The sequence below is a fragment of the Vollenhovia emeryi genome, unplaced genomic scaffold, assembly GCF_000949405.1.
Source record: "Vollenhovia emeryi isolate VEMERY1.0 unplaced genomic scaffold, V.emery_V1.0 DF939210.1, whole genome shotgun sequence".
Lineage (NCBI taxonomy): Eukaryota > Metazoa > Arthropoda > Insecta > Hymenoptera > Formicidae > Vollenhovia > Vollenhovia emeryi.
The window spans coordinates 735867-759318 of NW_011967156.1; the positions used below are offsets into that span (position 1 = coordinate 735867).

The 23452-nt window shown below is 41.1% G+C and overlaps 1 protein-coding gene across 3 annotated transcripts in view; it reads left to right on the forward strand.

Annotated features, from left to right (window-relative positions):
- LOC105561207 overlaps nucleotides 1-23452 on the forward strand; it is a 145084-nt gene that overhangs the window by 33187 nt on the left and 88445 nt on the right. Inside the window, exon 2 of one of the 3 annotated variants that reach the window (XM_012010982.1) lies at nucleotides 924-1126. The gene's annotated coding sequence lies outside the window, so the exon portion shown is untranslated. Of the gene's footprint in view, nucleotides 1-253; nucleotides 1127-5704; nucleotides 6500-23452 lie in introns of those variants that run through there. The other 2 variants (XM_012010981.1, XM_012010983.1) reach the window with 2 other exon arrangements.

Sequence of the window (23452 nt, forward strand, 5' to 3'; positions counted from 1 at the left end):
GGGGCATCATCTAAAATAGTGAGAGGTGGAGCGGTGCGCCGAAAAAAGTTGTCAAAAAAGCTCGCCGCTCGCTGCGTGACAACTTTTTTTCGGCGTGCCGCTCCACCTCTCGCTATTAGATGATGCCCCACCGTTGCCTGCCGAGTCCGGCCTGTCGCCTTCTACGCTCTCATTCGCTCAGACATTAAAATTAATTTCTCGATAACTACTGCGAATTTTGCAAAATAGTATAGGACTTTTCTATTCAGTTTGCCCCGGTCTATCTACCATCTACGGGACATACGGGTATTAGGACACACCCTGTATAACTTTTAAGCTTTGCCTAAACGATAACTTTAGTTTTCAATAAAGTTAAACACATTAGTTAAACACATATGTATATACTCTATGCAGAAAGGGTAGCTATGGTTTTAATCGTTGAATACTTCATAGAGGAGAGATACTGCTTTTGAAATTCACATCTATTTAATCCAAATTGATATCTATCCGCTTATCTGTCTGTTCTTCAATTGAACAAATCAATAGAATCAATATCAATGGAATTCAATAGACTCGACGTTACGATACATCGGCGGTATATGTGTGTGTAAACTGTATATATATTCTAAAGTGGCCAAATTTTGAAACTGTTGTTATATTATGACGAGGCAAAAGGTCCTCTTAATACTGCACTGTATCGTGCATGCGTTACATTTTCATATATCTATTTTTTGTATGAACATAAAAGACTGGCGAGAAGTCACACGCAAGATTTATCGAATAAATTAGATCAGCTCGATACGCTGCATTATCAAAACTTATGCTGTATGTACTTTTTCATCAGCTATTACATACTAGAGATAAATAATGTTTCTGACAATGAAATGTCTCTTAATCTAATCTAATCTAATCTAATCGACGATTGCGATTGGTTTGTTTTCTAGATCGTCACGTCGTTCGGGAGTCATGGCCTTCTGTTTTGTGAAAACGGAACAACAAATTTTGTAGCTTGAACTGAACGCCGTGCTGCTTCGTTTCGCGCGAGGATTACTGATCTCGGGAATTTCTTGGAGGAGAAAAGGAGGAAGAGGAAGCCTTTGAAGAAGAGACACGTAGAAACCCGAAGAAATAAAAGGCGGAGATAAACGTAAGGCCTTTTATGTTTAGCGTTGTTATTAACTCTTCCATAGACAATACGATTGTCTATCTGAGGGCTGCACGAAACGCAATTGAAAGAGCATATAATAGAGTGAGCGTGATACCGCAATATTTTCCAATAACAAAACTCATTCCTTTGTTTCTTCAGTTTCAAAGTAATAATTTGATACAAGCATTCCTGCATGTCCTGTCTCCTTTTTTTTCTACGAGATGCTCTTGTAAGAAAAAGCGAAATTTTGTTACGAGCTGCTTTATATGCGGACAGGAACAAAAAATAATTTTTGACGAACGAACACGGGCTGTATTAAATTTGCGGAACGCGTTCCGGCTTTCCATCCGTTGCGGATTATTTAAATCACAAAATTTTTATCGCTCGTTATCCAATTGGTCCGCGGGATGAGCGCGTTTTCGCTTCAAGTGCCTTCTAAGAGATTTCTCGGTTATCCCGGTGAGTCCACGGTTCGTTCCACCATAATGGACTGCCTCCGCAGGATTGCACCCGCGGGATTTATACGGGATGGCACGCGGTACATTCCGGTATTTACCAGTTCCCTTAGTTCCTCGTGGAAGTGTCGCTAAGCCAAATGGAGAGCTCTCCGGTGATCTAAAAATAGTTTCCACCCGGAGTGCCTCGTGTACCCTTTACGGCAAAAGGACGAACGCGAATTCTCGTTAGGCCGCGTGCTAGGAAGATGCGCGAAATGTGACGAGATGACGATGTTGTCACTCACTCGAATGAAAGATCGGTTGCTATCTATACAAATATTTTGAAACAGTGGAAATTGCAACAAAATGAATTGATCAAATCACACCCTACTGATTTAGCGCTGTAGCACGATGAAGTACAATGCGAAATGTATTCGCTGTTAATGACATAAAGTAATTTTTCTTTTATTGAATTATTAATTATTATTGGATACATATATACTTACCCGTGAGGGTAAAAGAAGAAAATAATATCTGAGGTTAGAAGATTGCGCTTTATTTTAATTCAATACTTTTCTCGTAAATTAACTGTCGGCTACTGCATTATTTAATAAATTCGGGAGGGCTATATTTCTAAATATTTGTATTTTAACGCTACGTGTAATAGAACAGTAACGTTAATAGAACAGTAAAAAATAGCTAATTGTAGCTATTTTTACAAGTGAGTCCGTACCTTACAAAGTGACTCTGAGTAAGTGAACATTCGTATCTTAATTGTCGTTCTTTATCTTCAAGTTTTCTACGACATGACGCGACTTAGGCGTGTAAAATATTTTTTCATTATTTGCGATAAACTTACAACAAATAAACTTTCGTAATTTCCTCCGTTTCTTTATCAGTTTTTAAAAATTGCTGTCATTGTGACAATAATATTAGGCTCTCGCCTGATGCGGAAAAAGCGATGGAAAAAACTAAACGTTAGCACGTATATTCCATTCTCTAATATTTTCCATTTTTGATAGAACGTGGCTCGTCTATTTTTCCGCTGACACCAATCGACGGTACGTTTCTGTTTTTAGATATTCCACGCGTATATTAAAATAACTGCTGCGTTTGTCATTAGTTATCGAAACATATCGAAGTTTGTTTACGACGAATGAAAATTGACTGTAATTGACTGTGTAATATAAATTGGTTGTGTCACGACGAGTGCGCGTCGCGTGGGTAACACGTTACATAAATTATTGGAGATCAATGTTTCTTGCGGACCGAGACGGCGTAATCGCGCTTTTTTCTCCCTCAGTTTTTATCGCGACGACTCAAAGTCTGCGCGAATCAATATCTGCTTCCTCAAGGTGTCGTTGCATTTTGCATCTGCATAGCAGATTAGTAATGCATTTCAAATCTCTCAAGCGTGCTGCAATATTTACAAGATATTGCTGGGATTTACTGGGACGGGGGGGTATTTCGTCGCCTCATGATTGGGGTGAAACTCTGCGGCTTTATGGAATACTCGATTCGAGTCATGAATATGTTTATACATCGTTCGCGCCTCATCGCTTTTCAAAAATACGGCATCTTAGATCCGAAAAGACATGGTTATTTACCTTATGTCTTAATAATAGATCGATAGAATAAAAATGTGTTGAATAAAACATTTGGAGTAGTGTCTGGTAAACAGCAATAATATTATGCAGTCAACGGTATTTCTCGATCGAGATATTAAAAACGTTCTTTCCACGAGGGGAAGTTTTCGAAAAATCTTAATTACGAAAATTTCTAGCGCTACGAATCGGCGAACTCTTGTTCTAAAAGTATTCCCCGTTATTTTTTGTGTTTGAAATGATTGAACAGTTTGTTGGAAAACCGAGATTGTAGTGTCAACAAACGGCGTTTGTAATGAAATAAAAATCGCAAACGTGTGACATTTTTCCGATATTAAAGAAAAACAACTTCCCGACACTTAGCGCGTTTGAAATTTTCTGCTTTCAATTACGGTTGCCTGTTGAAACACGGCGAGATTGTTCTAGTTGGCAGTCGGTGATGTAAAAGTGGCCTGCGGGGCCTTTTCTCCGTTAATTGATATCTAGCCACTGTCAAGTAATGAATTCAATCCTCATTAACGCGTTCGAAAGGGAGACTCCGGGGATATCCTTTACTGACAATCTGCCGATTCATTACTGGCGTCCTTTTGTTACATTCGTGGCAACGTCCTACTTCGGCCACGCTATCTTCTATTCTTTATTACAGAGTTCTCTATCAGAAGTTCAACCAACTTCTGCAATTTGTACCTACATTATCAGACAGTGTGCCGAAAGAGAGAAAGCCTATCCTTTCCTCCCTTCAGTTTACACAGATCTTCATCTTTTTCTTTCTGATTTACACGTGACCAGCGATAACGAAATTTAATGAAATATTCAAATTAAAAAGAAGTATTTGTTCATTTTACTAGGAATTTGAACAAAAGATTAATATCTAAATACTGTAATATTAAACCGTTCGTTACATCAAGTTCCTTTGAGAAAGGTCGAGCGGGAAATACGGTATCTGTCGCATTTTTAAACTTGGTAAACTTTCAGCATCAAATTTTGCTGAAAAAAGTTCACTGGATATTAATAGAAGAATATTAAATGTTCTTAGAAAGTAAGAAAAAATCCGTTTGAATATTTTTGGTATTAAGAAACTTAAATTTTTGCCAGAAGATAGAGCGTTATTAAATTTACGAAATAATTTATCCTTAATGAGACGGATTTCCCCATATTCTCTCTTTAGATAAAAGCTTCCTTTACATGCGGTAATCGAACGCCAATAGAACGGCGGAGTAAGCCGTAGTTCGTATCTTTTCGAATATTCTCTCTTGGGCGAACTTCGTCTACCTCGAACTTTTCTCTTTGCTTGCACGGTTACCTCGTCTTGCACGTATGCATATTATGCACACACACATATACACGCGCGTAAAACGGCTTAAGTCGTTTTTCAGGAGCTCGCGTTTTGAGACAGTTCCCTCCGCCTGTGGCTTCAGCCATTTAAGTTTCCGCGGTTTTATTTTAAGTTGCCGCACATTGCACAAGGCTTCATACGTGCATATTATAAATGCACATGTATCGATATATCAATCGCACGCGCGTGTGTGTATGTGTGTGTCTCAGCGTCTCCGTTTTATCCGATTCCGTGCAGCTGAATTGGACAATCGCAATCTCCTGGAAACTTATGAGATTTCATACGCCGCTTGTTACCCCTCGTTCGTCAAAATTGATTTCTCGAACCAGATAAGAAGCGGTCAGCAAAATCGATCGTTCGCGCGCGAGCTTCCCTGTCGCCGGAGCGAGCGAGCAATTTTCACAATTTTGATTTTTTATTTTAATACAAACGTTTTCTGAAAATAGAAAATTTCACCATTCGCCCCCGTCAAAACGTTTTACGAACGAGCTTAGAACGAAAAGTATTTTTTTGAAAGATCCATATGTGCCATGACCACCGTACAATACTTTAATAGCATATTCTAGAGATTAATTGGGGCCGAAAATTGAAAATGTCGAGGCTCACAAACAGTTTTCGAGTTGCACGCGATCAAAGGTAGAGGTGACGCGTTCGGACCCGTTAATGTATAAACTTCGTTTACACATGTGCATCGATCCGTCACCCGTTATTAATTTTCACAGCTCGGCTGATTAATTGCGCCGCGAGAAAGAATGATCAAATTTCAATTTGAGAAACAGAGTTTATATTCGTCCCGGAAGGGGTAAACTATCGTTTTCGCTATTGTTTTCGATGCGGATGCGCGTATCCGGGACGGCGTTCGCGCGATTACAATAAGATCGGTTTGAAAGAGGGGAGAAATAGGGGATGCTGGGGTGATTCTGCACTTTTGGCACCTTTTGCTCCTAGAACTGTCAAATCGTGAAAACATTTGTGTAATATATACAAATTACATGGCTTTTGTGTGCGGACCACAGTGCCCCACTATTCAGATTAAGTGAAAGAACAGCACGGTATTATTGAAATTAAGTTTAGGAGCTTAACAAGAAGTCTATTCACTCGAATAAGTTATAAGTTTATAGGTAACATATAATATATAGATTTTTTGTTAGGCTTCTAAACTTAATTTCAATGATATCGTGCTGTTCTCTTGATTTAGTCCGAATAGTAGAACACTGTCGGTTCGTGCACGAAAGCAACACAATGTATATATCACACAAATGTTCGCGTATTTTCACGAATTGGCAGTTCTAGGAGCAAAAGGTGGCAAAAGTGCGGAATCACTTCAGTATCCCTTTAATTATTAAATCCTACGTGAAACGATATTTCTTGAATTAAACGTACGTCGAACGGTCGGCGTGCGCGGTTGGCTTTGTGTTTACATTTCTTTGTTGTTATTCGCGCGGCGAGACCTCGAGCGGTACGCAGGCGGCGCGAGCTGTAGGTCGCATTACCCTTCGGGACGCGGACGCGGCAAGTGCCGGGAGACGCCAAGCGCGATAGTCGCGATTGTTGCGATGAACGATTATCACCGCGCGTTTGATAAGTTCTCGCGATCGACAACGTATCTCAAGGCGCGTATCAAGATGACGGCCGGCTATCGAGCTGATATTTCGCGCGGCCTGTTTCTTTTAAGACGGAAAGCGAGGAGCGGAAATTGTGGAGTGTCGCTTCGCCGCAATGGTTGACGATTGCTCCACCGACGTTGCCTCGATGCGCACGTAATCCGCGCTTCGTTCTCGGAGACGGTGAAGGAGCAGCGCGTGGAATTAAATGATTAAGTGTAGAGATACGGTTCGGTAAGACAATACTTCTCGCGCGACGTCGCGCTTTAACATCGGGAGTGCCGCTCAAAGTGCCGTGCGATCGTAGCTAATCGTATTTTCTCGAATGAGTGCTGTGCAAAGCGAGCGAGTGCAACGGAGCAGCAGCCTCGTAACACGCATCGTGTGTGCAGGTAAACATCCCTGGCGGGATATAAAATTTTGTATCTTGTTCTCTGTAATATTGTGGAAAAATTATCGCGATATCGTAGCAACAATGAGTTTGCATATGGTTATTGCATCGTGATACCATCGCAAATTGCTTTCCCCGAGAGAGCGAGAAAGAGAGAATGAATTAACGAAACTCGATCTGTAATATCGTACTCGTAAAGTTCTGATAATCAAGTTTAAACGTGCTCAATCATCGCGCAACACTTTAATCAGATTTTTTAGCGTAATTTATGCGAAACGAATAATTGCTTGCTACGATATTGCCAGTTAGAAACGTTGCTCGTTTTTATTGCCCATCGTCGTGGGATTCTATTCGATTGTACATATATGAATTTTTTGAAAATTTATCGTCCAATTTAGAGGCGGCACACACGCAATTATTTCATGCATACGGCAATGTGGCAATGTGTTTACGCTAAACGCGCGATGTTGAGCAATCGTCAAGGCAATTCGCGCTGTATGTTGATGCGTACATGCAAATGAGAAACGTATACTACGTCGTCCGTAGACAAATAAGTGCGCGATTAAGGCGGTGTGGGAAATGCATCGGGAGCTTCGCCTCGTTCCGTTCGCCTCGATAGCGCGAATATTAAATCGAGCCGTTGAACAACGATCGCGTGTCCGGTACAACATATTTCGTCGATCATGCTCGCGCGTGTCTAACGTTCGGGTTGCATCAGTTTTCGGCGAAAACATTTTAATCGAGTGGGATCTTTAAGTGGTCAAGATCGCTTCGGTCGAAAGTCCGTTTAAATAAGTTTGACTGAAGAGCTGCTGCATTTTAAGCTAGCCACGCTATGCGCAATTCGTGATTCGCGGTTTATCATTCGTAATTTCCTACTTGTCGTTCCGTTCGTGTTAACTTGGACTCTTACAACTTTTAACTCTTACCTGTTGTTACTTGTAAGTCTACAATTAGCCGAGTTTCAATACTACTCTGGGGAAAAAAAGACAGTTAGCAATGCATTTTGGGGCCCACAATTAGTAATCGAATTATTTGGATTGTTCGCAACTCCAATCTTTTACGAATTTTACCTCGCGTAACTAAAAATCGTAATTAGCTGTTCTATATATGTCCAAGATTTTAAAGTAGTACTAATCACTCACAAATAGATTTCTTATCGCCAGTAATATAAAACCGATGATATAGTCTTTCGAAACGACCTACACTGGCCAGTGTATATTATTAATACTAATCAATTCTTTCAATTAGTTCTGCCAATATTCAGTAACGCAAAGATAATTTTCGCTTAAGAGACACAAACCGAAATGTTAAGTTGCTTACCTACAAAAAAACGGTCAAAATTTTTCCTAGAGCAGAGTTACGAACAATCCAAATAATTCGATTACTAATTGTAGGCCCCAAAATGGGCTGCCGACTGTCTTTATTTCCCAGAGTAGTCAAAAAACCGCTCGGCTAGAGAATCGACGAATTTTTCCTCAACACTATTCGCGAATATACACGGAATTTTCTCTTAAAATTTATCCTGAAAATCATGTAGTCGTGGGACGATTTGGCATTTTGGACAATTTTATGAGAGTTTTTTCGAAATTTTACCATACATTTTACTAGTAAAATGTGTACTGAGTACAATTACTAGTAAAATGTATGATAAAATAAAAAAAAAACTGTTGTAAAGTTCCTGAAAATGCCACGTTGTCCCACGATTACATGATTTTCAGGGTAAATTTTAGGAGAAAATTCTCTCCGTTTGCGAATCGCGCATAGTTTGGCGCTAGCTTTAGCGTAGTGCGGATTTCACAAATGCCGCGTCGAAAAGGTACACGCTGCTCTAACGACGTGACAGAGCTCGTTTAATTAAGCAGCGCGTTGTTTACGCGTTTCGCGAGACTCCTTAAATAATGAGATATTAAATTGTGAAATGAAAGAAATCGCGATATTTTCGAATATTGAATTTAATCGTTTTATTGCCCATTACGATCGTTGCGTTTATTACGCAATTATGCCAGCCATGAATCGAAGAAACTTTTTACACAAAGGTCTTGCTGATTTTTCTCGCGTTTCCTCTTTCACAAACTCAATTACCTCTCTGCTAATAATCCCGACCAGCAGGTGGAAGCGAATATAAAGCGTTGTTTCTTCATTCTACCGCCGACAATATCGTCTCATTTAATGAAAATGACTTCCCTTCTCGGCTCATGAACTTTATATTAAATGTTTAGTTATCAAGAATAGAATATTAAAGAGAATTTGCTTATAACAAATGCATATTGTTAAATCAACAGCATTTGTGAGAAAGAAAGGGGCAATAAAACAGTATTATTAGTTTAAAAAATTTATCGCCAAGAAACTGAAATAATTCTTTAACGTTTGCTATTCTCCTTTCTTTAACGATCAGTTGCGTAATTTAGAACTTGTTCCCTGCTGCAGGATCGACTCTTAATAATCGTGATTTGTTTCTACCGTAAATTCGACATTCGGAGGCGTCGGAGAAATTTAAGTCCAGCCATTTTCAAGTTACGTGTCGCATTAAAGATTAATACATTCGCGATTTATGTCCTCGGGCCTTGCGGACCCAGTCCGCCAGCGACTTTTCTTTATTTTCTCGAGGAACGTGACGTCGGCTTACGGTTCATCACGGTGGTTCGATGTTGGTGGTTCGCGTCTTTTAGCAGTATTCATCGTCGTCGTCGTCGTCAACCAATGAGTAATGTCCGGTATAGCGAGCTTTCCGGTAAGGATCTAAGGAAGATTTGTAAGCGCGGCCGCGACGGGACCACCGGCGACGATCCTTTTGCCCCAAGTCCGTTCGCGCACGCGTTTATCTAATTGCCGCGATTATCGTCCGTACAAGGAATTCATTAAGCCAACGCTGCTCGCCCACGATAAACCGTGATCCGTGTGTGGCGGATGTTGTATGACTTCGTTCTATCAAGTTGAAATAACAAATACTCTGGTAAGAAAAAGACAGCAGTCCATTTTGGGGCCCACAATTAGTAATCGAATTATTTGGATTGTTCGTAACTCATACTCTGGGAAAAATTTTGACCGTCTTTTTTTGTAGTTAAGCAACTTAAAATTTCGGTTAGTGCCTCTTAAGTAAAAATTATCCTTGCGTTACTGAATATCGATAGAACTACTTGTGAGAACTGATTAGTATATAGCTAATTGCGATTTTTAGGGGTAAAATTCGTAAAAGATTGGAGTTACGAACAATCCGAATAATTCGATTACTAATTGCGGGCCCCAAAATGGGTTGCTAACTGTCTCTTTTTTCCCAGAGTAATTTCCACAATAGAGAAGGTCCGCTGTCGAAAGCTCGCGTGGAAACCTGCGACTCTGTCAAACTTTATCGCAGAAACTTGCTCCCAAAGTGCACTGAAAAATTCTTATATCCGACGACTTGTTTATTAAGATATTGCGAAAAATAATACATATATCTGAAAATATCTTAAAAAAATATCTCGCAGACTACCAACTCGAATATTCCGATATTTTTTTCGAGGGATCTTCAATTTAAAAATATACGCTCGATAGCTTTTATGTAAAAAGCGTATATGCGGCAAAGCAAGCAAGCAAATTGAAATCACGAACGGCGGAGTCGCGAGTGTAAAGGGCGAGAGTTTTAAAGAGACGGCATCAAGCCGTATGCAGACAGCAGACCTGTTTGATATTCCATCGAGTGCAGGCGGTGTCGGCCTCTTCGCGCGACTGCAAATCGCGGTATTAACGCCCGATCGCTCATTGTTCGTCGACGATGGCGCAACCTAATATGATCGATTTGTCGCTGGATCCGCGGGGCGTTTCGCGAGCCAAATGCGAGCCGGCCGAAATGACGTCGGACAAATTTGGGATCGCGTTGCGGATTTACGGAACATCGGCGGAATCGATTTTGCGTCTTCCCTGGATTCACTCGAATCGCTCCGCGCTCGTGTCCGGAATATTCAACGAATATTCACATATTTGACGTGTGCGATGGTCGCCCGAAAAATTAGAGGATCAAACCGAGTGGCGAATATGCATAAATGACGAAAAATTATTTTTTCCCACGTACGCGCGCATCAATTATAAAGAGACGATCGAAACGTATTTTTTTTCCCTGAATGCAGGTGCGAATTTTGTAGAAGCTACCTTTAGCAAATCTACTTTAGGGCGAGAGATTCAATAATGTTACTTCAACGCATCGAAACCGAATATCTTTGAAATAGTATTTCTTTTTCTGTCGCATTTGTAGCTAGAGCTAAAAATAAATTTCGACATTTCGTACACTGAGAATTGCGTTTATTTGTTAACAAAACACGAGTGGGTTAAATGCATCGCGATGAAAGTCCAAAAGGAGATAAACGGGCGCAATTCGCGGGCGAATGAAACGGGAGCGCAATGAGGACATTAGATGGCTTTTTCAATCCCCCGGGGCGGGAGGGGCAGGGGATGCGGTGTTCTCATGTTGACCCAGAAATGGCTCGGACACTCCGTAACAGGGCTATTAGTAGCTCATAGAGTCTCCCTTGGGTCTCACAATTGCGCATCGTAAACACCGGTACGAGCCTACGAAAATCTTTGCTCGCTAGATTCCGTGTTCTTTCTTCGGGTTCTTGGCAGTTCGCTCACGTACTTGCGCAGGGACGATTTTCATACTGGATGCGCCGAGAGCATTGCAAAACTCGTCGACGCGAGAGTTTCCTGAGCTTTGAGTTTATTAGCGTTTAACGCGCGAATTTGATGTCGTAAAGTGTCGCTGAAGAGAAGTTTGCTTAGACTTTGGAAATGCGTTTGAGTTAAGTAAGTAGTAACGTACACGATTACAGTTCTCGATTCTGGCCGACGTTACTAATTGACTAACCGAAGAATAAATCGGGGTTTTTTTTTCTTTAGCAACGAACGCCAGTCGATCTCAATGAGTCTTGGTAAATACGCGAGAAGTCAGTGTCAATTTTAGAGAACTTCTTTTTTCCGTTGTCTAAGCGTTTTGTTTGAGAGAGGTAAACATAATCACCTGTTGTTCCTCTCAAAGACGGCTCGCTGTGTTTCCAAATCAGATGTAATTTAGATCTCGAGTGTGATAGGAGATTGTTTGCGCCAACTCGATCTTGCAAATTGCGAGACTTATGAATGCTCGAAGCACGGCACTCTGCCAAGTGGCTTTAATTATGAGATTTGTGGGAATTTGCGAGTACTAACATTGTAAATTTCTTACTTGGCGTGGAATAGACGGATTGCAGCGTCTCGCTTAATCCTCCAAGTAATTAGAGGCCTCTCCCCGATGTTCCGCCCGGGAATCTGAAGATGGTAACAGTTTGTCCGTAGATTTACTAACGTGTTTTAGCTTCGCCGCGCTCTCTCCGAAGTTTCATCGAGGAACTCTGATCCATTTGTCAGCCGTTCCTCTTGCTAAAGACACTCGCGAATGTTGATTATCCCCGCGCTAAGCGGTGCGTGTTTGTTGCCGCGATAATTTATCTTACATCGCGTAATCGAACAACGTACCTCGCGATGCACCTTGGCTCTTCTTTTTTGCCTTTACACGTTAATCTATTAGGTATTCGTTCTCGTTTGCTATTGCGATTAGAACGAGAATAGAGACTTTGCGCCTTTTTTTTCTTTACACTCGTTCGCACACCCACAGCAAAGATTCCCAGATCCAATGCTATTACACTTCAACGTATCGTAAAATAGGATCGATATAGCGCCAATCATATTGATTATAGAGAAAGGAATATTTTAATCTTAAATGAAAAATTCTACAGTCTAGAATAAAATGATAGTCTTGTGTCGAATATTGTTGTGCCAACTTCGTGCGTTGTAAGTTGGCGGGAAAATTTATTCTAAACGCAAGAGTGCATAAATTTACATTTATATAAGTTATTCTTATCTCAATATAGTAAGTCAATCTTTTTTAATTCGAAAGAGGAGAATAAGAACTATTGAGTTTATTTTAATATTGTCTTATTTTTATACTAAACGAGGTTGTGAGAATAAATGCGTCAAGAATATTTTTTGCCTCTGTAACAGAAATCCTTTCTGAGGGTGTACACCCACAGAAAAGATTTTCGGATTCAATGCTATTACACTTGAATGTATGTATCGTAAAATAGGATCGATATAGCGCCAATCATATTTAATATAGAGAAAGGATATTTTAATCTTAAATGAAAAATTCTCCAATCTAGAATAAAATGCTAGTCTTTTGTCGAATATCGTGGTGCTAACTTTGTACGTTGTAAGATGGAGGGAAAATTTATTCTAATCGCATTTATATAAGTTACTACATTTATGTAAGCTTGTCTCAATATAGTAAGTCAATCTTTTTTAATTCGACAGAGGAGAATAAGAAATATTGACTTTATTTTGACATTGTCTTATTTTTATACCAAACGAGGTTGCGAGAAATATAAATGCGCCAAGAATATTTGTTGTCTCGGTGACAGAAATCTTTTCCGAGGGTGTATTTTCTTTCGCTGCCATTAAAAATTTTCTAATCGCTTCTTTGTTACGTGAATTACGACGGTGAATGAGCAATAATCGCACACGCGACAGTCGGAGAGGCTGTAAACGGTAATAGCTGTAAAGCATGTCGGCCAAATGAAATTGTATACCGACGTCGGGAGTTGTTCGCGAGTTGGATTGATCGCGTGACATACGGTAACTCTTGGTAACCGTAACCATCACGCTCGTCGCTATTCCGGGTGTCCTGCGCGAGCGAGCGATTGTGAAAGTCGGCGTTCAATTATCGAGACGCCTTTAGGCTGGACCGTCGGGAGATGCGTGTCACGTAGGTAGACAGGGCAATACAGATGAATTATTGTTAACCATTGTGCACCCCGTATGCTCCCCCCCCCCCCTGTCGATTTAATAGAGCGATTGTGGCCAATGAACTTGGCCTACGGCACCCACCTATGATAGATCGGACATTAGCGCGATTGCCGCGGTACTTCGAGGACTGAAATTGTCAATTGTTTCTCATAAAAAAAAAATTAGTGCCCAGCGATTCCATAAATTTAATTTACCTTCCGTACCCAGTTTCCCATCGTCTTCATCCATTAGCCGATCAAGTTTCGGAGAGGAATTGCCGGGGCTAAAGTGGATAATGCTCTAGAGGGAAAAACCGGAAGCGTAGTGGGAGGATCCATGCGATGCGCCGTTAATGCAGCTGTTCGTATATGGCGGAGAGAGCCCGAGCACATTGAATCGTTGCCCGGGGAATCGTCGCGAGATGATGCAATTCCCTCGCGGCTGCCTGCGATGCGTTCGGTGTCGTTAATACCGAACTAATCTAACTTTGCGCCGTTCGAGCGATAAACAATGTTCACCCGGAGCTGCGCTATCGTAGGCGATGCCGCGGCCGGCCTGGCCGGCCGGACCAGGCCGGGTCGCACGTGGCGGGGCATGGATGCGGCCGAATTTATTGGTCACTTGGAGATAATTGGCAGGTATCGCTCGCCGATCTCAATCTGGCGATTTAAACACGGACGGATCACGCGAGCGGGTGTATCGCGAGTAAATATCCGCGTCTCTCTGTTTAACCGCGGAAGTAATTAGAAATTAGAAACCCGGGAGCGAAGTGCAACCACCCTCGGCGACGGTAAACCAGTAATCCAGCACTTCCTAAAGCGGCAGCAGGATATATGTACGTTCGGTGTATATTCGGTAAATTCTAGTAAATTTGCTAATCTCATGCGCATTGCGGTAACCGTGTAATAGCTGCAGTAGCATCGTTTTCATCGCCTTTGAGGTGTATCACGCCTAAATAGCACATTTAGCGGTTATCATTGTGCTCCACGCGATACAATTGCGGCTGATTATCGAATCGTGTAATAGTTAACACGAGGAAATTAATTCGAGCGCGCTCTCCTTTTTTTTCTTCTCCAGATTCAAATTACTCTCGCGAGGGAATCGGTCATTTTCAGGTAAAAAGACATCCTTCCTTTCATGTCGCACACATCTCGACGGATGGATAGAATCTGGTAATATAGAAGTGCCGTTCGTCTCCTTCATTGAGTTTTAATTTAGTTCTAAATTTCTGACACATTTAATCGGCTTAATTACCAAGAACATCCGATTCCAACTTCCCCTCTGGCGCTTTCCCGTCAAAAAGTAGAGACCAGTTTTTTTCGCTCTAGCTCGCTCAGTGGTCGCGAAACTTTTTAACGGTTAATTACGACTGCATTCCGGTCGAATGAGTGCAACGAGGAGCGAGACGGTGCCTTAGTTTTGTTTTGCGGTAATAGTCGATGCATCCCCGACTGCGGCAACCTGATTGCATAAAGAGTAGTCTCTTGGCTGAATCCTATTGCGAGGGAGCTCTCGGTCTGCGATCGGTTCTGACTTACAGAATCTTTCAATATCAAAACAGCTCCGTCGGAAGATCGTACACGAATCTTTCCAGCAAATACTTTTAACCGCGAATAATTTGTAGCTTTTAGGGTAAAAAGCGATTTAAAAGCAGAAGACAATTTCAAATCGCGCGAAATAAATTTGATGGACGATTGAGGCGGATTATGGATTATTAATAAATAGTATAGGTTTAACATGGTTTTCTTTTAATAAAAATAACTACATTATTTTTAAGATGCGCGCCATTGTTAAAAACGTTTCAAACTTTTCCTTATCGAAAACTAAATACGAAGTAAACACGATTCATGTTATTTTCTCTCTCTCTCTCTCTCTCTCTCTTTTAGACTTATCTTTTTTAATTGTAAATTTTTTCGATTATACACGTCCGGTTTGTTTCAGCTCGAAAGAAAATGAAATGTTAATAAATTCACGAAGCATCGATTATAACGTACTTATTAAATTTAGTTATATAAAAGTTATATTAATTATATTATATGATCCATATTCACGATAATTTCAGTATAATTTTAATACGTAATACAATGTAATTTTTTAATGTAATCCTTTTTTAAAATTTTCTTAGAAATTCGATAACTCTAATATTTCGAGCTACGCATTACAATAAAATACGCGATAAAACGCCGTGTATAGTTTGCCTTCCACTTTTTCCCCATCATTTCGCAACGAATTGCCGTTATTAACTTTATGGCATAAGCTAAACAGAAGAGATTGGCGGTACGGTATTTGGGACCACTCAATCGTCGTCGCATAGCGTTTAAACAGCGTTTGAGCGGTAAAACGTGACGTGTTTATCTATCCGTAATTGTGCGTGTTAATGCATTCACGTGTCGTTTGATATTTGCAGGAAACGTCAAATGATGAGCCATCGATTTTGCCATATCGAACATATTACTGAAACGCTTTAACCCTTTGACGCACTACGGATGCACTATCGGTGGGTCAAAACGCTCTTGCGTAGCTAGCGTATGATTTTTGCATCGCGCACGTGATTCCATAAATATTGATCTTTTTTTACCGCGATTTCTATTTTATTTCACCACGCATACATCGCGCGATAGGTTACGCTTTACAAACGGTATGAAAACCGATCGCGTATAATCCGCAGATAATGTGAAAATTTAATAACGCATCAGATATTTAATTGCCCCGTCGGGCAATACTACATCGCGGATATTATTTTTTCTGTTCGTTAAATGTGCGAACGAAACTATACCGGGTGTTTCATTGTCATTTGAATGGCACGCGAATAGATCAATTCAAATGCATAGGAATAGACCATCGTGTGAACGCATAAACGGAAAATTGGAACCGTTTTTTAATGAAGCACTTATCCAGGCAATTTTCGATTTAATGTTAACATTATTTTACATCGTTGTTCGCGGTGTAGGCATTGTTTCGAGTTATAATTGCAGTATTCTCTTCCTTGTAGCATAATTTATAACATGTTGTGCATTAATGAGGTGCACCAATACAATTATATAACATATTACATTACAATACATTATTATCATTTAAGGAGAGAGGGCGAAAATTGCATATCGCGTCTGAGGATTAATATCGACCCTCTGGTACGCGTCGGCATAACCTCGGACACAACGTTCGAGGTCTGCGATGTGTCCGTGTTGCCATTTGAGGTGTACCAGAGGCATGGCTTGAAATTGACCGTGGGGTTTATGCGCGTAATGAAATTCTGATGGGACTCTACGCGACGCAGCCAATCGACATTTTGCGGTCTGCTCGACCGCTCGGCCGGAAATTCGCTCTCCGCCATCTTCGAGCTGGACGTGTCCAAGTGCCAGGCCTGGCACACGTTCAGAGACAGTTTTATTAACCCCCTTCTTATCGCGCAGCTGCAGATTGAACGCGTCAAAATGGCGAGAACCGCGTCAGGGTGTCGGTCGAGACAGCGGAAGGATAATTAAAGACGAAGGAGAGTTTGCTTATTGTCGCCAGTAATTATTAGATTAGACCGAGATAGAAATAGATAGAATAGAACAGATAATTCGAGAGATAATCGACACGCGCGTCTGTTGCATTAGCTTGCAAGCTTCTTTTAAGTATCGTAATTGCCTGCGTTTATAAAATGTTTCATATTTTTCTCACTTTGTCGTTATTTAGGTCTATTGATATGAAACCAGCGCTGTACGAAAATAACAGGGGAATTTTGAGGCTACTCGGCATAGCTTATGGAAGGATTAATTATTATCCAAATATATAATATATAATACATTATGGATTTCGTGCGGAAAAGTTTTAGAAATTGTACCACAACTTGAACTTTTAATTATTCATGAATTTATCCTCCGCGAGAGATTGATTATCATGGTAATCCCATCCTAATCCCGTTTCAAAGCGACCGACGTAAATCGACTAAGCGCCGTAATTACCCGCCATAAATCATACATTAAGTATCGGCAATATTTTTTCCGGCTAATATATTTTGCATTCGTGTAATTATAAATATAACTTCTGAATTAACATGATTTGTCGATTCCATCTTATCGTCCGCCATGGGCACAGGCCGATGCTTAATCAATATCGATTAGGTGATTCATCAAACTGGGGAAAGTCAGGATTTTGATGGATGTGCATGTCGCGGTATTGTACCGAGAAAGTTTCCCTCTCAAGCTATAGTGAAGTCGATCCGGATTTTGACGCGGGTGTAAACGTTTTCTTTTTCGCCTCAATTGTCCGTCTATGACTGGCCGCTTGTATTTTATCAGTCAACGGTGCCCTTCGCTGATCCATAGCTAAAACGAAGATAAGGCGTACCGCATCGCGTACCTGTCTTTTTTTAATTATCAATTTATTAAATGGTGATTGCCATTACGGTTATTTTATCTAAATTTTATCTAATAGACATACCGTTGATTTTAATAATTATTAACTTTATCAGGTATATTGCGATTCTTTATAATTCTTTATACATTTTTGACTTTTGATATAATTATGTTGTACGGATATTGAATGCAGACATTTTCCGACGTTTTTGTCGTAACACTCTGTACATATAATGCAACATTAAATTCGAGATATTTCATAGAAACTAAATTTTTGCGACGGAAATATTAACTTGTGATATAAAATTGCTTGATATATAATAAAAGAAATCGCGCGCGAACTTTCTTTGGCTCGCATTTAATATTCCCGTCTTGATAAAATAAATTACGTTTCCGATTTCTAATGGACATATAAAAGTACTGATTTTGATTGACGCAAAGTATTACGAAAGCAAGGTTGCATATTTTAAGACGAAAGTTCGAATAAAGAGACAACCTGCAACAAAATTAAAAAGTTGATGGCAAACGTCGTTTAGTTTCATTGAAGAGCGCACTTAAAATAAGCGAATTCGTTCAGTAATCGAGATGGCTGAAAATAATGCGGCGTATACAAAGCGATTGATGGGCAAGCCTTTGCTGCGCGACACGAATTTGACATTGCGCCGTATACGGAATGCTATGTAAAGGATCGTCAGAAAATGTCTGCAGTCAATATTCGCGTCGCATCGTGAAGTACCCATCAGCAACGCGCCGCAGTGTATCGACTGCTCGACGTTGAAGTGTATGACAGTCGATAAACCGACGAGCCGCTTCCTCGCCAATTGTTCGCGGCGGAGGGCACGGAATTAGTTTCGCCGGACGCGGAACGTCCGCGGAGCGCGTAGCGCGAAGCCGTTCTTTTTTTTCACCCGCTCCCGCTTCCCCCCCCCCCCCGGGGGTCATTTTATTTGCCGAAAATATTTTATTGTCCGCTTCGCTCGCTCGCAGTCGCTCGCTTTCAAAACTGAAATCCAACACGCAAACTGTCACCCTTTGTACCCTAATCGAATCGAGCGCGGGTGGTCCCCGTGTGCCGTGGACGCGCCGAGTTTCGCGTTCGCCCACGCGCGAAATTTGGTTTCTCTATCGGATCCCGAGGCTGTTTTCCGGTCCTCGTGCGATTTCCGCCGGCGCGACCTTGAACAATCCCCGGACGGTCGGCGGTCGTGAATGGAAATAACGCAGAAATTGAATCCGCCTGGACGGCGACGGGTTTTCTCCCCGGGAATTTCTGCCGATATCCGATCGCGCGTGTCACGAAATCATTAGGACGCGTATTTTTCCGTGTATTATCATGCGAATTCGCAGTCTGCGACGCTGAGAGTCTGCTGCAAATTTAATAACACTTCCCTCCGCTCAGCTTTCGTTTCGACGCTTTCACGTGCGTCACTGGGCTTACATAATTTAATGCTCCATTCGATTGTACCTCGCAGATAAGCGTGACTTATCTGCATATAAGCAGAATTCCCATTCGCGTTTGAAATAACATTTTTATACGCAGCAACATTTATTTAGCTGCGTAATATATTTACAACGTGCTTATTGAATTTTCACACGGAATTGCGTTCTAGTCGAAATTAATTCAACGATTCCTCACGCACGGACTTGAATTCGAAGCATCGAAACGTCTCCCCCTCGGGTTTCACGTTATGAAAATAATGTGGGCTTTATGCTTTAATCATTTTGGAATCTCTTACTGTAGGTAAATGCTTGTTAATGCGAAATTACCATAGTATATGTATAATCAACCTGACGGTGCAGTAATCCTTAGCAAGTTGTTATCGTACACGGGGCAATAACCTCGCACGAGGTATTGATTTTTACGGAAGCCTAAGTAGGCACCACTCGTCGCAAATGCCATAAATTATAGCAAATACCGAGTTATTTGATTGAAACGTTGAACAGGAACCTATTTCTCTCATCCTGTCGTTCTAACGCTGCGTACAATATCAAATTCAACATTTCTCATATTTCCATACTTTTTCCTTTCCTCTTTTTTACCACATGAAGGGATATATGAAGGGCTAGTCTCGCGCGAAGCACGCTTTTCTACCAAGTCTCTCGAGTATTTTGGAAAAGCAACTTTTTCTCTGGCGGAGAATTAATTGATAAACGACGTTGCTAATGTAGCGCAATATTTATCACACGGATACTCAAGGGTCAATAGAATGGTTGTTCGTATTCTGTTTGATAGTATGCTTGACAAACAGTTTAAATTCTCGCGGAACTTGTGCGACACGCTGATCAGCCATGCCGATATACACCGATAATTTATTTGTACTGTGCACTCTTGAAAAATTAATAGATACGTTATCGGCAATCGCCTAGTGACAATACGTGCCGACGATGGTATAATCGACAGGCAAAATCTCATTAGAGGATCAGTGTCGCGCGCACTAATTAATTACGCTGCCAATGCCGACCTCCAATCTCGTTTCTTGACAATTTCGCTAATTAAGTCCGTGCTCCACGTTCGGAAGTTGCCATTCAGCGCACTCCAATCTTGCACTCGCGGTGAAATCGCGTGTGCACGTACGTGTGCGAGCGCGCGGATTTTCGGGATGAAACGGGCGCGTGCGTGCGCAATCCCTGAAACAAACCGGGCGCGTATGTATGCGACAAAGGTTTTAGAAATTAACTCTGGCATTACAAAAGCATGGATGGTGCTTTGTGTCCTGTATAAAGTCCACACCTATACCGCTGATACGACTGTATGCGGTTATAAGCCGCAGTAGATCCAGGGTAGTAATTTAAACGATCTGAATATTCCATATTTTGACCGCAAAGTGGGGGATTAACATTAACGCACAACAGCAAAAAATCTGAAAATTGTGTTATTTGTATATCGTATTTGTAAAATTTTTATTATACGTAACGTACCTACATTGTTTCTGCATCGAGAGCAAAATATTCCTCACCGACCTCCTCTTCTGAGATGTCGGTAACATATAGAGGAGAGTCCGCTATTATGGGATAGGATTCTAATTCGAGATAGCAGGTTTTCCACGTCCAAAATCAATCGCAAATCTTTTTTCGCACCGATTACACGATCTAACGATCAATTTTCTACTAAACAAATTTCACTCCAAGGGCAGTAAATTCAGGATGGAACCAACAGATGGTGTCTATCAATTTAGCCGAAACTCCGCTATCTTTCCTCTATTGTTACAAGTAAAATCATGAAATATAAATATATAAGTAAATGTATACGTATAATGCAATATGCACACACATTCTTAACAGGACGATGCAAGGATCGCGCTTATTTTATTGATAGTAATAAGAGACAATGCAGAGCTTTTTGGCTTTTTGTACTGAAATGGAATCTTAGGGTTGAGCGTTGTTCCAAAATTCCATAGTATATTTATTGGCGCATGTTTTCACGACGATGTACCTGGCGACCCGCGTTTCCGTTCAATGGCGATCAACGATCGCACCGCAGGCGTTACTTAATTACATGCCTCGCGTGTAGTTGGACGCTTAGCTCGGCGGCAGCGAATGGCCGATCGGCAATATAAATATCCATTCATGAGAGTGGTCAACCGACCTCGCGAATGCAACGCGTTTATCAGCCGTAATCTTTCTCGCGGTGCATTCGCCGGTCGGGCAAGCCGGTTACGTAACTCATGGCACGCCTGAATGGACATACTCTCGGCGCTCCGGAAAGCGATTCTTACGTTAAATCGCAGGAACGACATTCGAGGCGACGGAAAGGAGGGAGAGGGGGGCAGTAAGGCAGAATAAGACATTCGTTTTGTGATCCGTAATTTAATACCGCAAATTTTGTGCTGTACATAATTTTTATATATTATAGATAATACATTGTCAAAAGTACGTAAAAGATATGAATTAATCATAATATAATATTCGCTAGACGGGGAGAACAATCGCTAATATTAACCGTCGAAGAATTTTGTCATATCATTATGACAAAAAGTTACAAAGTATTATTATATCATTTTTCTAGTTGCACAACAATTGAATTTGAAATTATACGAGTCTGAATTAGGTTTATATTTATCTGGCGTGTGGGAGAATTAGTGATCAATGGTCTTTGAAAGTCGGTATAAATATAGTTACTTGACGTAAATTAACAGGAAGTGAGTTCTGTAGGTTAAATACGATTAGTATTTTTGATAGGCAACGACACGCTGTACATCGATTACGAGTCATCAATATACATATACATCGAATTCTTTGTGTTACGAGTTACTTTAAATTACAAATCGACCCGTAAGTGAAGCGTTACGTGCCTCTTTCTAAAATCCACATCCAGGAATATTACACATTTTACATTTTTTTGACGAAACAACTATAGGTACGATCTTGTGCGTTCATAGGAAGTTAATTCGATAGCATCGAAGATTCGAGTTGCGTTAGCGAACTGAAAGTAAATCGCAGAAATTAACAAAGGCCTTGTCTCTCGAATGTACAATATTTCTCCGATAACGCTCGATGTAACCGGAAGGAAGTAACGCTTTTACCATCCAGCGCTGATAGTGAACGATCGTGGGATGCTGCCGAGCATTGACGTGTCCGATAGCAGAGCAGCGTAAACTAGGATTGAATTCGTGTTATAAACAAGGAGTAAACGAAAAGCTTAAAATATGTACAACAATAGGTACCACAGGTATCCTGATAAACAGTCCGCGATAACGATAAGTCGTATTAATCGGTCTCAAAAGATATTTCGTTGATATTCTAATGCTCAAACATAGAAATCTCTTTAAGTTGCCAGTAATAGATAATAACGCTGTGAAAAATGCCCGATTAAATATAATTGGATAATCCAATTACATAATAACAAACGGGTATATCTAATTAAATTGCATCTCCAATGAAAAATGTGATCGGTTTTTCAATCAAATTTCATCGGTAACTGCATTTCATCCGATAAACTCCATCGGATGTATCCATAATTTAATCGGAAAACGTAATCGGAAAAATTAACCATCGGAAACACTATTTAATTGGTTTATCCGATGAAGATTTTTCTCAGTGAATAATGAAGCTTTCTAGTCGACATTAACCGGCCAGTGTTTTAATACAGTAAACTTATTGCGAAAAATATTACCTCAGCCGGAGTTTCAACCTGGACCTCTCCACTCTCTAGGTGGGCGTCTCGCCAATTCGACCACTGAGGCATGTATAAATTTTCTCTTTACAACACTGGCCGGTTAACGTCGACTAAAAAGCTTGATTATTAGTATTCTAATGCTCAGTTGAAGAGTATCAATCGATGGCTGCGTTCAGTAGAAAAAGCCACGTTGCAACCGTTGTAAAATGCGTAAATTTGACTAGAGTATGCTCTTAGATTCTGCTAATTAAGAGCATACGCCAATCAGCTTCAAAATTTTTCTGCCGAACGCAGGCATTGTCACGATACTTGGATTCGCAAAAAAAAACCGAACGACGCATCCTCCCTCTCGGTTCTCGTGTTTCCTCTAGTCTTTCGCGTTCAGAACCGCGTGAAGATTTACATGCATCGGATTTCGATTTTCCCATTCATGCAGTTTCTCGGACCGCGCGTGACCGACAAATCGGCTAGCTCCTCTCGTTCATCTCGGAGCGAGCGAACGACCGATGGATCGCGAGCGGCGCAGCACGCTCGCGTGCACTCTCCGCGGTGGCACGTGTAGCGCGGCCGGCGGAGGAGAAAGAGCGGGGAGCGAGAGTCGTGTCGAGTGATAAGGAAGTAACAAATTGTCTAGCTAGACGAGCCCCCGGCCGACCGCGCGACGTGCTTGGCACGAAACTCGCGCGGCGGAGCCGACCGGTTG